Genomic DNA, 16,664 nt, shown 5'->3' on the forward strand with positions numbered 1-16,664 from the left:
CCCAGCACCACCTCTTCTGATGCCTCCATCTCTGCTCCCTTGGTGGGCTCCAGAGCCCAGGCCTTTTTCTCAGCATGGCCTGTGCCTCCCTCACCCTTCAGGTTCATGGAGTTTGAGGTGAAGGAGGAGATGCAGGTTCAAGAGGTGCAGTGGATAAATGGGGTGAAGGCCTGCCTCCTTCAGCCCCACAAAAGTTGGAACCTCAGGGGCCCCAGCCCCAAAAGTTGGCCCTCAGCCAGGTACCCAAGTGCACAATGGAGCTGAATGCAAAGGTAACAGGGGCTTAGGGAAAGCCACTGTCCCCACATCAGTCCTTTTCCCTCAAGGGGGTCATTGGTCTTTCAACCTCAACAGCCATCAAGGGGTCTCAGCTGTCCTTTGTCACCCTGGGGTATTAATTTGGTCAGTTACAAAACACCCACCTCCCTGTCTAAGGACACCACATAAAGTCTGCCTTAGAAGTGGGCTGGATGGGGAGACACTTGGAAAATTGGAAGGTCCACACTTCCTCACATGTGACTCTCTTAGAAGCTCCCCTTATCTCTCCCTCCTTATTCCCCATCACTGTGGGTGAAGATGCAGGCAGTCTTGAATCCAGCCACACCCATGTCCATGTCCAAACACTGTCTGAACCGACATGTGTGCTGGGTGGTCAGAAGCTGGACGCAGGAGCCCCTCACCTTTATTTCCTCCTCCCGCTTTCCCCCAGTGTGTGTGCCCAGGAAGCTACACAGATCCCAGTGTCCCTGGGAGAACATGGCACCTAAGGAGATTCCCCCTGAGGCTGTGAAAGAGCATGTGGACACCATGGAGGAGCTGGTGGGGCCTGTCCCCTCAGCCACTGTGGAGCTAGATGCAGAATTCCAAGAGGACAGAAATGAACTGAAGCAGGAAGAGAATGGGACTTACAGGGACCCGGATCTCCTGAGCTACACTGACAAGCTATGCTCCCAGCAAGCCTGCGTCACCAAGGTGTGCTGGGCCTGGAGCCTAGGGGCTGCAAGATTCCAGGGATTGGCACTCTCAGCACCAGGACAGGGGTTCTGCCCGGGCCTTTGGGACTTAAGTTCTGATCCTTGCCCCTGAGTTCTCTCTCTTTCTCTGTGCGTGCGTGTGTGTGTGTACGTATGTAGCTGACTGCCTCAGTGGTTTAAAACAAGCTACCTTGTGGAGCACAATGGGGTGGGTCTCTTTTTCACTTTCCCTTCAGGTATTCATGGCTCACAATTTACTCAAGGCCAAGGATACTCACAGCCTCTTCCTTCCTTCTTAGGGAGAGGCAGTCATACACCCTCGATTCCTGGCAGACTTGCTTTCCCCAGGGCCACAGCTGGACCTCTTGGCCCTAGCTGAGGAGTTGGAACAAAAGGAAGGACTCAACCTTAAAGAGGTGAGCCAGAGGAGGCAGGGACACTCAGGGAGACAAGGGAGGGATGGACCCCAGGTAGAAGAGGGAAGGCATAAGACACTCAGGTAACCCAGGGAGGCAAGGACCCAGGACAGCCGGGGGATGGATGGGACCACAGAACAGGAGGCCCTCATGGCTCTGTTCATTCCCCCCTGCCTGGAAGGTCAGGCCTTGTGGAGGGCCTGCTAGGGACTGGGTGAGATGCAGGACCATAGGAAGGAGAGGATGGGGGCCCAGAGGGACAGGAAGGACACACAGCTGGGAATAAGGCCCAGGAGGACAGCAGGAGTGCTCTAGTGTCTGTACTTTGACTGAAGTCCTGGTGACACCCCCTCTCTTGCTTCCCAATGCCATCATTCCCCTGCCCAGCCCTCCTTATCCCCTCATCCATGTATGCAAGGCCAGTCACTGTCCACATCTCTCCTACCAGCTGGTGCAGAAACAATTCCTGGACCTGAAAGAGGAGTTGGGTGTGTAGGCACACACCAGTCACAGTGCACCCCATTTGGACTCAAGTCCTTGTGAGTCTAATGTTAGCCAAGATGCCCAGACGCGTGACCAAGACCCCCAGCTAGGAGTCAGTGATAAAGACAGCTCAACAGATGTTGATTTTGAGGAACTTCTAAGGCACTACTGAGCAGACAGTAGCCTGTTCAGGACCAAACACTTTATTCTCTATCCAGGACGTCAGGGTTTGCCTTCCTTCCGGGCTGGACAGCCCCTCTCCTCCCCGGGGTCAAAAGTGCACTGCACGGAGCCTGGGACCCAGTGATGCCTCAGTTCTCAGAGAGACGTCTCCTATTAGGGAGGCCCCAGGGCCAGGGGATGGGTCCAGTAAGGACAAGGGGCAGCTCCCCAGCCTAGCCTTCCTCTTGGCCTCTCAGTAGAGCCTGTGGCCCTGGGGGAAGTCCCAGAGCTCTGCCCCAGGGCCCTTGAGATTTGTCTGCCCTGGAGGTCAAGGGGCTCCCCAGACCCCCTCCCCTCAGAGAGTTGGCCTCAGCCCAGCTTCTCCGCCAGCTGCCAAGTCGAGGAAGCGGCTGCTAGTGGAGGCTCAGTGTCTGCTGGGAAGCTGTCCCTGCCCAGGCCTGACCTTGGGGTGTCTGGGAGGCCAGCCTTGACTCTGGGGCTGGTTTGCCCCTCACAGGTGAAAAAAAGAAGGTGTTACCTGTTTGTCTCAGGGAGGAAGAGGAGGAGGAAGAGGCACTGCAGCCAGTAGGGAACAGCAGGCCAGCCCTCCACTGCCAGCCCCCAGGGGGACCCCAGAGGAACTTAGGGGCTCCTCCTCATTCAGTGCTGACCCCAGGGCCAGGGTGGAGTGGGGTGGGGGACTTAGAGGCTGGGGGAGGTGGGTATGGGTGGCTGTGGGTGGGAGCAGCACCTTGGGGTGATGTATGTAAAATATGAATAATGATAATTTTGTTTGGAAATGATCTCAGACCACTGTAGGCTTATTCGTGTCTGCGCTGCTCTACAGAGAGGGGTCCTGAGAAGGAGGCTGAGGAGGTCCCAGGAGCTACGGATCCACAGGGGGCTAACTAGACCTTCCTCCGCATTGACACGGGGTCCTCACACTGCTCCTGGGAGCCTGCGGCTCTCACTTTCCCCAGGGACCCCTGCATCGTCCTTTTCCCTCGAGCCTGATTGGCCACGGGCCTGTGGGGCATCCCATCATCATCTGCATCCCTGAGCAAACTAGGGATGGAGAGCTACTTTCATTCCTTTCAGCCCTCTGGACACGAACCAGCTCTCTAGAATGGAGCCTGGAGACAGCCCTTGTCCTTGGGGAGCTTCAGTCTGCTTCTCTGAGGTGGCCAGACGACAAGCCAGGGTGTCCTGTCTGCGTGTCCTGACCAGAGGGGAAGACTTGGCCTGAGAGACAGGGCTTTTTGCCTCTCTGCACCATTGTAGAGGGAGCCTCTTCTAGCCTCCTGGGATTACTGCAATGTGGGGAGTGGTGGAGGCAGCTCCCTGTTAATCCCAAGGACACAAGGGGAATGGGCTGAGAGGAAGTTCACGGGGTGCCTGTTAAAGGTGTGTAAAAGGGGAATGACAGTCAGCATTGCTGTGGGATTTGTGGGATTTCTGTGCAGGAGCATCTTGTCCAGCTGAGGGAGGACAACTCATCTTGCTGTGGCCTTAGGGGCTGCTGAGTTTGTAAAGGTGCCCCACAATTACGATTTGTTCCCTTCCCATCCACGGCTGAAACCGTGTGTGGACTAGTGTCGACACAGATTTGTATTTGCATATGAAACAGTTCCTCCTGTAATGGAACCCCCCTACACTGTTGGTGGGAATGTAGTTTGGTGCAGCCACTATGGAAAATAGTGTGGAGAGTCCTAAAAAGATTTACCCTATGATCCAGCAATTTCATTCTAGTGCATATATCCAGAGAAAACTCTAATTGGAAAAGTTACATGCACCCCAACATTCATAGCAGCACTATTTACAATAGCCAAGACATGGAAACAACCTAAATGTCTATCGACAGATGACTGGATAAGTAAGTTGTGGTACATTTACACAATGGAATATGTTCAAGCCATAAACAAGTATAAAATAATGCCATTTGCAACAACATGGATAGACTTGGAGATGGACACTCTAAGTGAAGTTCACCAGAAAGTGAAATATAAATACCATATGATATCACTTAAATGTGGAATCTAAAGGAAAAGACACAAATGGACTTATTTACAAAACAGAAACAGACTCACAGACAGAGCAAACAAACATATGGTTATCAGAGGGGAAGGGAGTGGGAAGGGATAAATTGGGAGTTTGAGATTTGCAGATACTAGCTACAATCTATAAAATAGATAAACAACAGGTTTATACTGTATAGCACAGGAAACTATATTCAACATCTTGCAGTAACCTTTAATGAAATAGAATATGAAAGCAAATATATGTATGTTCACTTATGACTAAAGCATTACACTGTACACCAGAAACTGACACAACACTATAAACTGGCTACAGTTCAAAAAAAAAATTACACACACACACATACACACAGAAAAGAAACATGAAATGGGTAAATTCCTTGAAAACTACAAACATTTATAAAGAATAATATGAATTCCACAAAATCTGTTCCCACAAGTAGAAGCAAAGTGATTATGTTCCAACTTAATTTACGAGGCCAGCCAACGTAACACCAAAACCCGACGATGACAGCTTAAAAAAGAAAATTTCTGACAGATGTCCCCAGGAATATGGTTACACACCTACACAAATTCTCAACAAAATAGAAGTGTGTTCATTTTCTCTGGCTGTTATGACAAATTATTATAAAGTATTACAAATTACAAACTGTATCATTAAATTACAAATTACTATTTAGTAGCTAAAATACCTCAAATTTATTACAGTAATGTTTTACAGGTCAATATTCTGATATCAGTCAAGGTGTCAGCAGGGCTGCTTCCTTTTAAGGCCTTACAGGAGAATCTGTTTCCCTTTCCCTTTCTGGCTTCCAGAGAACACCTGCCTTCCTTGCAGTTGGTCCCTTGTTTCATCTTCAAAGTGTATCACATTAGTCTCTGCCTTCTATCATCTCATGGTCTCTCTGACTCAGTTCCTGTGTCCTTCCTTTTATATTAAGCAAACCCAGAAAATTTATAATAACCATATCTCAAGATTTTTAACTTAGTTACTTCTGCAAAATCCCTTCTGCCATACAAGTTAACATTCACACATTGTCATAGAAGTGATTAGACATGGACCCCTTCAGGGAACCATAATTTAGCCTACAGCAAGAAATCCACAAGAATACCTGCCATAAGAATCCACATGAATAGATGATCACCAAGTGGAATTTATTCAAGGAATGCAAGCCTGGTTCAATAGTCAAAAACCAACAGTGTAATCTACCCTATGAAGAATGTAAAGAACAGAACCCATGCAGTCACATCAATTAATACAGAAAAAGTATTAAACAAAATTTAACACCCATTTCTATAAAAAATGCTCAGAAACTAGGAGTAGAAGGTCAGTACCTCAACCTAACAAAGAACATCTGCAAAACACCCACATCCCACATCATAATGGTGAAAGAATGAACTCTTTTCCTGAGTTCAAAAACAATGTTAGGATGTCTGCTCTCTTCTGTCAGTTTGCAACTTAGCACTACAGGTTCTAGGTAGCACAGTGCAGCAAGAAAGGAAATAAAGGCACACCGACTAGAAAAGAAGAAATATAATCATCATTATTTACAGATGACATTATTGTCTATGGAGAAAACTCCAAGGAATCTATAAGAAAACTCATAATAAATTATAATAAACGGCTTTAGCAAGATCCCAGGATAGAAGACCCATACATAAACATGAACACACAGCATTAATCATACTTCCATATACTAGCAGTGACCTGAGCAATTGAAAGCCAAATATTAAAACATATACAATAGGTTTCAGTTCAAGGTGGCGCCATGGAAACATACTGAACTCACCTCTTCCCACAACACACCAAATCTGCAGCTACATGTGGAACAATTTCCTCTGGAAAAGCCTAACAAATGGTGGAGCAACCCCTTCACATCAGGCAAACAAGAGGGAAACCACATCAAAGCAGGTGGGAAAGGCTGAGGCACGGTTTCACCAGAAACCCCACCCCTGGTGTGCACAGGCACACTCAGGAGGGAACTCAGAACATGGAACTTCTCCCTGAGGTGTGAACAGTTTGTACCCCCACAGTGGGAACTCAAACTTTGAACACTGACAACTGACAGATACCCCCAAAGCAACGAACTTGGAAGACCCTCAGGGTACATGCCTGTGAGACCCACTGGGCTGTGGTAAATTCAGGAACCACTCTTAAACGGCCTGTGCTCTTGGTCCCAGGGCCAAGTGCAGAAGCAGCCCTTTGCAAAGCACCCAGACTTCATGTGAAAGAGACTCATTTCCTAATTTTGAAGCACTGGTCTGAGGGGCAGGGGCTGCTGGGCTCCTCCCCAGGGACTGAGGTTGATGGGTACCATCCTCCTGCTCTCCCTCTGCCTTAATAAAACCGGCAGGTCCCATCTATTTTTTTCTTCCCTTCCCTTTTGGTGCCAACTTTATGCTCCAGCCAGCAGATGCCATCTTCCCCGCTCTCCCTCTGTCTTGCTATATTTCATTCTTCTTTTTTTTCTTCCGCTACCCTTTATTCAGGAGGTGTCATCTTTGTACTCTCTCACTGCCTCACTCCAGCCATCTTTGCACTCTCCCTCTGAGGGGCTCCAGAAAGCCAGTATCTCCAAGCAGGGAATGTCTACACACTGGTGACCCAGTTTTCATGGCTTCCACTCAGGGGTTACTCCTAGATCAACTGGCTCTGGAGGCTAGGACCGACTGCATGTCTGGGTCCCATGGGACTGTAACAGTTGGAGAGACACTTCCTGGTGGGCTACCGCTTTCAGGGCCCTGCACATTAGACTGAGACACACCCCCAGCCTTTATGTGAAAAAAGGCCTACTTCCTAGCCTTACAGTTTTGGACTTGGAGGCAGGCTTCAGGTTTGGCACACATCAGGAGGCTACCGAGGTTCTCTCAGGGAAGGTAGGCTGGGGGTGCCATCACTACACTCTCAGTCTGCCTTGCTACAGCTCACTGACATTTCCCAGAAAGGAGCTTGTACACTTATCTGAAGCCCTGTTGTTTGTGACTGTTCTTGAGGGGACACCTCCAGACTTCCTAGCTCTGGGAGCCAGCAGGGCCTGAATGAAATCAAATTAGCAATAAAAAACCTCCTTACAAATAAAGTCCAGACCAGATGGCTTCACTGGGGAATTCTACCAAACATACAAAGAAGAACTCATATCAGTCATTCTCAAACTCTTCCAGAAGACTGAAAAAGAGAGAGTACTTTTTCTATGAGTTTCTACAAACTCATTCTATGAAGCCACCATCACCCTGATACCAAAACCAGGCAAAGAAACTATCAAAAAAGAAAATTACAGACCAATATCAATGAACATAGATGCAAAAATCCTCAACAAAATATTAGCAAACCGAATCTAACAGCCCATAAAAAAGATCATACACCATGAGCAAGTTGGACTCATCCCAGGAACTCAAGGATGGCTCAACATAAGCAAATCCATCAATATAATACACCACATCAACAAGAGACAGGACAAAAACCACATGATCATCTCAATAGGTGCAGGAAAAGCATTTGATAAAATTCAACACCCATTTATGATAAAAACTCTCAACACAGTGGGTATAGAGGGAACAGATATGAATATAATAAAAACTATGACAAACCTACAGTCAGCTTAGTACTCAATGGTAAAAAACTAAAAACTTTCCCACTAAAATCTGGGACCATCAAAGTTGTCCACTCTCACCATTCCTATTCAACATAGTCTTGGAAGTCCTAGCCACAGTAATCAGGCAAGAAAAAAGAAATAAAAGGGATCCAAATTGGAAAAGAAGAGGTAAAATTGTCACTATATGCAGATGACATGATACTATATATAGAAAAACCTAAAAGTTCCACACAAAACTACCAGAACTAATCAAAGAATTTAGCAAGGTAGCAGGATACAACATTAATGTACAAAAATCAGTTGCAATTATTTACACTAACAATGAATCAACAGGAAAAGAAAGTAAAGAAACAGTGCCTTTTTAAACAGCACCCAAAGTAATAAAATACCTAGGAAGAAATCTAACCAAGGAGGTGAAAGACTTATACGTGGAGAACTAGAAAACATTGATTAAGGAAATTAAAGAATACTTTAAAAAATAGAAAGATATCCCATGTTCCTGGATTGGAAGAATCAATATTGTTAAAGTGGTCATACTGCCTGAGGCAACATACAGATTTAATGTAACCTCAATCAAATTACCCAGGGCATATTTTACAGAACTAGAACAAATCATAATAAAATTTATATGGAATCACAAAAGACCCAGAATTGCCACAGCAGTACTGAAGAAAAAGAATGAGGCTGGAGAATAACCCTCCCTGACTTCAGACAATACTATAGAGCTACAGTCATCAAAACAGCATGGCATTGGTACAAAAACAGACCTACCGACCAATGGAACAGAATGGAGAGCCCAGAAATGAACCCACAAACTTTTGGTGAATTAATCTTTGACAAAGGAGGCAAGAACATACAATGGAATAAAGACAGTCTCTTCAGCAAATGCTGTTGGGAAAACTGAACAGCAGCATGTAAATCAGTGAAGTGGGAATACTCCCTCACACCATATACAAAAGTAAACTCAAAATTGATTAAAGGCTTAAACATAAGACAAGACATAATAAATCTCCTAGAAGAAAACAAGGCAAAACATTATCTAACATATATCACGGCAATGTTCTCCTAGGCCAGTCTACTCAAGAAATAGAAATAAAAGCAAAAACAAACTAATGGGATCTAATTAAACTTACAAGCTTTTGCACAGTAAAGGAAAATATAAGCAAAACCAAACAACAACCTATGGAATGGGCTCACTCTAAGCCAGGCATCCACTGTCCATGAGCTGCCTGGAGAATAGGTGTTCTATTCACTGAAGTAGCTGAACAACTAGTATGTGTCCTAGTCCATACCGACACCACTTGCTGAATTAATTACAAACTGGGAAGCCCAGGTGGAGTTAGCGGCTCTATCCAGAATTATCTCGTATAAGTGTTTTCACGAAGTGACAAAGTAATCTATTCCCTTATCATTCTGTCTCCTATACCACCTGCAGCATTCCTTAGGGTGGGTGGGAACATGGACCAGGGCCAGGCAGAGAAGATTCTCTAAGTGATAAATCTCACCAGGAGAGGATGTTGCCCTAGACCACACAACCGTGTGACCCAAGTCTAACCGTCTCACTTGTGCGGACTCTGCTTCACACTCCAGGATGATGTCCAAGAGACTGAGGGGAGGGAGGACACTGGTCTCACCAGGCCTGCTCACTTCCAGGGAGTAACAACTAGAGCACTAACCCGAGGCCAAGGGCTCAGTGCTCACCTATGTGTTTTATTCAATCCTCCCAACCGTGAGGTGGGTATCGCTACCCCATCTCTACAGGAGAAAAAAACAATCTCAGGTCACATACAGGTGCCCAGAGCCCACATTCTTTCCCACTCTACTGTACAGACTCCCAGCCAGAGATCAGGACATGGACCTCTGACAATCTGGTGTGAAGTCAGTCAGTGGGTGGTGGGCTCTTGGGTGTTTACTGTTAGACTGTATAACTCACATGTTAGATATGTATCAAATATTAAATATGTTGTAAAGAATGCCACCCAGTTTGGCTGCCACCCCCATACTGCCAGAGACAGGAAAGCAGAAGCACCCAAAAAGCAGCCCAAAGCCACTCTCCTGCCTGAATGACATTGTCCTCCCCTCTTCTCCTCCCCATCAGCTCCCATCAGCAGGCCTCAGCCAAGCACAAGAAGAGCCAGGGAAGCAACACCAAGAGCTACCCTGGTAAGTGTCAGAGGTCAGTGGGAGACACCACAATACCATCCCCACATCACTGTGCCACTTTAGAGAGGCTAAGCCTTATCAGATGACTCCACCTGGGCCTCACTGCCCAGACCAGTGGTGGAAACTAGCCCAAGCTGGATCAGATTCTCTCCCCCAGGAGTCAGAGGGCTCTGAAGACACATTAACCATGGGAAGCGAGGGTCAGCTCTCTTCTGCCAAGTGCATGGGGATGTGGTAAAAGTGAAAAGAGAAGAAACAAAAAAACAGCTGTGCAGAGATGCAGGGTACAAGAAGATTCTGTAAATGTATAGAGGGTGGGGAACTGCTGCCTTGATCTAGTTTTTAATTCCTATCTTCCTACCATCTTTTAGTTCCTATGATCTAGTTTTACATCCATACCTGAAGCTTTAACTGCTCCTTCTGTCTATGCAACACCATGAGAAATATTCCTGGATCTTAATCACAAACTCCCCAATTTCTACAACCTATTTGCCACAAGTAATGCCTGAAACACTTTAGCACCCTCCCCTATCTTTCACCCAGCTAGCTCTAAGTCATTCTCCAGGTCCCAGCTTAGACAGCACTTCCTCCAGGAAACCAGCCCAGACTAGTCCTCAAAGCTTTGCTCCACTTTTTACGGGTATAAAGGGTAGCACTATGCACCTCATCACTCAATAAATGTGATTACTTTCCTGTTAGACTGTAAACACTAAAAAGGAAAAAAAACACTTCAATCCTACTGCTTAGCACACAGGTCGGTACACGCTCAGTAACATTACTAAATGAATGAAAATCAAGCAACTGGTGGAGGTACGTAGGAAGAGCGAGAAGGATCAACACTGATAAACACACTTCTGATAAAAATGAAGCTGCTTTGACCCTACCTTCCTCACCCGTTCCAAGTTTCTGCTTCCTCCCTCTTCCAACCCCACAACAGGCCCAAGTTTGCCGTGACAATCATCATGTTATAGTTTGGTGCCAGTACATTCAGGAACCCAGGCTGGAAAAAGCATGTTTCCAGGTAACTTGTGACAAGAGAGGAAAGTCTACAGTACTTTAGGGAAAAAAAGAATAATGACAGGTTTTGAGGTCCAGACAAATCCCAGTTCTACTATGCAGTTATTGTCTATGAACCCTGGACAAGTCACCTGACACCTGGTTTCCTCATCTGTATGGTGAAAAAAAAAATAATACCTCAAAGGTGAGGATGAAAATGACTCTGAAACCATAGCACCAAAGGCAAGCTTGCAACTAATGTTACCTGGTCATGGTGAAGTCCACGCAGACCTCACCTCTACACCCCAGCCCCAGCTCCTACCAGCCACGGATGGGTTCAGAGCCCAGAGCCTGCCCTAAGACCGAGCATCTGAGAGACCCTGGAGACTATCTATCCTGTTGGCTTTCCAATGTATAGGAGCCTCAAGAAGTGAAAGAGAAAAGACAAGCAAAAAGGAAGAAACAGTATCTCAAGGTCAGGCAGGTGAGTGGGCAGAGTAGGCTGGATGTCTGGTGGGGTAGCTTGAGATGTTTTTTGGAGAATCGTGTGATTTTTACTTAACAGCTACATAACTGTGAGCAAGCTGAGGAATAAACTATACATAGTTCCTGGAAACCTCAACTAGGATGCTTTTCATTAAAGCACTTTTATTAATAATTGAGAATTGAAAACATACAAATTAAATTCATCAGAATAGCATATACATTATCACTAACCACCAGGAGCACATTATTAGGGATGTTACTAATATCAAAATGAATTTTCTTTGCATTTTACTTGCACTCAAAACTGTTCAGAAACTCTGGGTTTTCTGTTGCTCATGTAAGATGGTCTCCTCCCATCTTTGAGCTCCAAAAGCCATACAAAAGACTTCTTTATTAAAAGTCAAATTAACAGCTAAACCAGCACAACTAGGAATCTGGTCAGGAGCCTCTGTAGATGATTTATATCACTGCTGGTCCTGCTTTTGAAACAAGTCCCAGGGAGGGATGGAGGGAGGGCTAGAGCTGAAAGTAGTAAGGACAAGCTGATGGAGGAGATGAATCTCAGAGGAAGGCAGGACCTGACTAGGACCCAGCCCTTCTTCATGATGGGCTGGAGGGAAACAGCACTGGCATCTAAACAGGATTCTCCTCTGGTGTAGGGACTGAATGTGCTGCGTGCAAACTGCATGCAGGTCATTTGGCACGTCCGCCTCCACCACATACACACCAGAGACCAATAAGACCTCCAATCAATGCAACAACAAAAAGCAAACCAAAGCTCACATACATTTCAATGTCCCTGGAGACTGGATGAAAATCACACACGCTGAGTAGTAGCCCTAAATAGGTAGAAAGAAGAGACAAGTACAGCGGGTAGAAAGTCAAAGAGAGACAAAGAGGGAAACACAAAATCTGATGAGGAACCAGCAGAAAAATGGCATCCTTCAGGGACCTTCCCCTACCATATCAAGTCCCAACTCCTTAGGAAACAAAGCCCCTCAGAACTCGGCCCCACTCACCCCAGCTGCCTCCACTCCAGCTTTCTCCCCAAGGCACCCACCCACAGCCTCACTTCTCAGACAACTCCTGCTTTTCCTGACCGGCTGTGCCGTGTTCAGACTTCTGTGCCTCGGCGTGCGCACTCTCCTCTACCCTGAGCGCACGTCTCACGGCCAACTCCCAGTCAGACACCAACACCCAGCGCAAAGCTTTGCGAAGCCAGACACAGACAGCCACAAGCCACTCAGGCCTTTGTCACCCACAGCACTCTACAGGGGCCTTTTGTGTTCCCGCCCAACTGCACCCCATTGTCTGGAACAAGAGCTACTGAAGGGCAGGCGCCATGTGAGTCCTTGCAGAGAACTGGTGCTGAATGAATTGTAAGTGAATGACCTTGCATGAAAGGTTTTGAAAAGGCTAAAAAGCAAACCATGCAAAAAGCAGACAATAGATATTTTCTGCTATTGAAAGCATGCGTTTTCTCAACTCTAATCTTTGGCTGAGTATCACTTAGGAAGCAGACACAGATGCTCTACCACTTCCTAGTTGGGTATCTGTGGGCAAATTAAGTAACCTCGCTGTGTCTCAGACTCCCACTTACCGAAAGGAACCACCCCTGCAGTGTGGCTAAGAAGACTAATGAATATATGCGTAAAAATATAACAGAAAACATTGGCTAAATGGTAGTTCTTACCAGCCTGCTGTGATCACAGAAACATTAACAGGACCAGATACTGCACCATCAGGAATATGAGCACGACAAAATTTTTGTTAAAACTATGTTTTTTCAGGAGAGCCGAAAGTCAACAAATCCAACAGCTTGTCTTCCAGCTGCACTGTGCTCTCTACAGTCCTCAGGACTGATCCCTACTGACCAGTTTGTCCCTGGCTCCTCTGACAATGTGGACTCCCAGGTCTCTGGCCTCTGACCACACCTCCTCCTCCTCTTCTGTAGCTGCCCACTAAGGACACCTAAAGTTAGGCATTCCTTCAGCCCAGCTCACACATTTTTTCTCATCTTGTCCTCTCTCAAGCCTTCAATTATCATCTCTATGGAGATGACCCCACGACCTCTCAGTTACACTCAGAAAATGTTTCAAGCTGAATTTACCCAAAACAGATGGTTATCTTAATTAGATGATGAAGCATACAGCTTCAACTTCTCTCTTTCATACCATTTTTCCCCCTTTTCTCCGGTCTTGTACATCTCACCAGTCCTAAGCTTCCTCTTCCTTTCCCACCTCTTAGAACTACTTGCTTGCCAAGGCTTCTTCTTTGGTCTTTCTGTTCTGTCTCACTGGTTCTTAACTTCTCTGGGATAATGAACCCTTTGAAAATATACTGAATGATATGGATTGTTTACTAAAAAGAGAAACACAGAATGTAGGTAAGCAATTTCACCTAACCAATGATCTCAAATAACAATGTGTTCCTGTACACCAGACTGCCACTTACACAAACTTCCATCTCCAGATTCTACATCCCTCTTATTTTCAGGATGCCTTGTGGATACAACCTAAAGGGCCTACTTGCATCATAAACTTAAGAAGTCCAAACCAGAACTATTTCTCCTTAACAAACCTCCTCTGCCTACAGTATTCCTCCCCTAATAACGGCACCACCATGTCCCTAAGCCAGAAGCCTTGCAAATAATAACCTTCCCCATACCACATCACCAGGCCCTGTCTCAGAATCTCTCCCAAATCCAAATCCCAACTCTTAAGCCTCTTACCCTGTAAGACCTCATCATCCTTTGCCTCCCATACCAGCCATGATGAAAAGTCCACCACTCCTCTGACAAGAGCCCATTATTGACTCTAACATCTCCATTTTCCACACCGCTACATCACTTCACCTTTAGAAGGTCACAAGCCAAGCTGATTCCCAGCCTCAGTTTTCTCCTGTCATTTCCACTAGTGTTGATCTACAGTCTCCCAAAATTTCAAAACTGATCATGTGCCTGCCTCTTTTCAAAAACTCTGATGCCTCTCCATTACACAAATATAAAATCAAACTCCATTCTGCCTACAGAGTCCTCCACAATTTGCTACCTAAGTTCTTTTCCAGGATTGGATTCCATAGCTTAGACTGCCACTTGCACCTATTATCTTTCTATCAAAATCACACCACTCAGAAAGGCTCAATTCAAACTCCACTTTTTATATCCCCTATGTAATGTTTACGAAAGGACTTTTCATGGAAAAGGCAAAATTCCTAATGAACAGATTCAGAAAATTAAACAAAATTGTTTTCTTCTTTAAAATTTTAAGTCCTTCTGGAAACATTAAGCTTTTCAAAATATCAGTTCTTCAAATATTATTAATATTTCAATCAAGAAATCCTTCAAAAACCCAGCACTGTTAACCAACATTTACTAAATACTAATAATGCACAATGTAGATTCAACTCTCATATGAAGTATCATCAACCTGGAGATTAAAAGCTATAATCTAGACGCAGGATTCTAATTCCAATATTTGTACTTGGATTTTACTTAAGAAAGGAAAAAACAATACAGTAAGTGGACTTGACATTTGAGACTTAAGTCACTTAAGCCCACAGCCGAGATAGAAAGTTACCATATCTAAATCATCTTCAGGCTAGGAAAAATTCTCATCAGTTAAAAAAAAACTTTTGACTGAGATGTCATAAAATTAGGCTTTTTCAGTACACATTAAAGTGTTAATTTTTTCTAAGGGCCCAAGGATGGACGGGCAATTCCAAGTCCATCATAATGAGACCTGGTGACTAGCACACATACCAGCAGGTGCACAGCAATCAGACCTACTCCAGGTAAGTGATGTTGTGGGCAGTACTGTCTTTCTGTTACCTTCTAGGACCTTGTTTCTTTTAGGCCTGACCTAATTTAATTCCTTATAGCTCCTAACCTACTGAGTTCACGAGAATCTTCACAACTGTGTACTGTGAAGCACTCTGCTCCTGAAGAGAATGCAAATATTCAAGTTTTTTTTTAAAGAATTTTAATTAGTCTTTGTACCTAGCTAACATACATGGTAAAATATTCCCTCTATGTATTTCTAAAATTATTACTGTTCAAATTTGAATGTTTCTGAAATAAATTTGCTTGTAAGAGTAAAATATGCTAAAATTTCAAAATTATTAATAACACTAATTAAGGAAAATAGGAAGTAATGAAAAGAGCTCTGGCAACTGAAACAGGATCTCAGGCTACAATCTCAAGTCTGACTCTTCAGTTGTGGGACCTTCAGAACTGGCTTCACCTCAAAACACTTTCTCATCTGAAATAGAGCTAGCACTGCCCTTCCCTCTCTGCTGGTGGCTGTTCAGGTAACATGAGATAAGGTATATAGCACAATACCTGACATGAAGTGATCATAAATAGTCTGCTTCCTTCATACAACACAAAAGACACACATGAAGGTTTAGGCATAAGGAAGCCTACACCACAAATCTGCACGAGCACAAAATATCACAGGTAGTTGGTTCTAACAACAAAAAACAAACAAACAAAAACCACCATCAACCCCATCCCAAGAACACTTCTGAGGGATCTCGAGACAGACAAGGGCGCCTGCATGTGGTTCTGCAATAACCGTCAGGGCGGCATACACACAGACCACTAAAGCTTTAACAGAGAAAGTCCACAGTCATTATGCTAAAACCTCTGAAAGCCTTTATGCCAGTATGAGAGCTCACGCCCGGTAAAAGGGGGGAAAAGTCAAATTAGGGCCAACTCCAAAAGACTACTTAAATAAATCACAACAGCGATGCTGACTTACCCTTCCTGAAACGCGAACAGTACCATGCCCAAACCCATTTAAACACTTGAAGATGGAGGCATTCCACACCCACACTGGTGCCACTACATGCCTTTTAGAAAGCCTGGGCAGGGGAGCACCACTGGCACCACGGAAGGTGCTGAACCGAAGACAGGGGAGGGGGGAAAACAAGACGATGACTTCGGGGTTGTGCACTAGCGCCGCTGAGAACCGCTGTCCAGACCGCAGCCGCCTCCTCAAGCATCTGAAGTACTTCGCGGCTTCACTATGGGGACGTCAAGGGAAGGCCGCTAGTCAAGTACCCTGGGGGTGGGGGCCGTTCCCGTCCCGGGGGTTCCGGGTCCCGGCCTCCGACCACCGCGCCGCTCCCCTACTCCGCGCGCCATCGAGGACCGCCCGGGAAGCACCGCGAGTAACGACCCGGCCCGAGCGGCCCGGCCCCGCCCGAGACCCCCGGCGCGCGGACGGCGGGCAGCCCGGCTGCGGTCCGGCCAGGGTCGGGGTCGCGGGTCGGGCACGACGCCACTGCCGCAGCCAACGAGGCGGAGCGGGAGGCCGGGCGGGCGCGGCCGGCACGCGGGGCGCGGACACTCAC

The 16,664-nt window shown here is 45.9% G+C and overlaps 1 pseudogene; it reads right to left on the reverse strand.

The window, feature by feature from the left end:
- The window catches only part of LOC116277915 (cyclic AMP-dependent transcription factor ATF-5 pseudogene), a 95,111-nt pseudogene that overhangs the window by 78,283 nt on the left and 164 nt on the right, over positions 1–16,664 (reverse strand).

The sequence above is a fragment of the Vicugna pacos genome, chromosome 11 (genome assembly GCF_048564905.1).
Source record: "Vicugna pacos chromosome 11, VicPac4, whole genome shotgun sequence".
NCBI lineage: Eukaryota > Metazoa > Chordata > Mammalia > Artiodactyla > Camelidae > Vicugna > Vicugna pacos.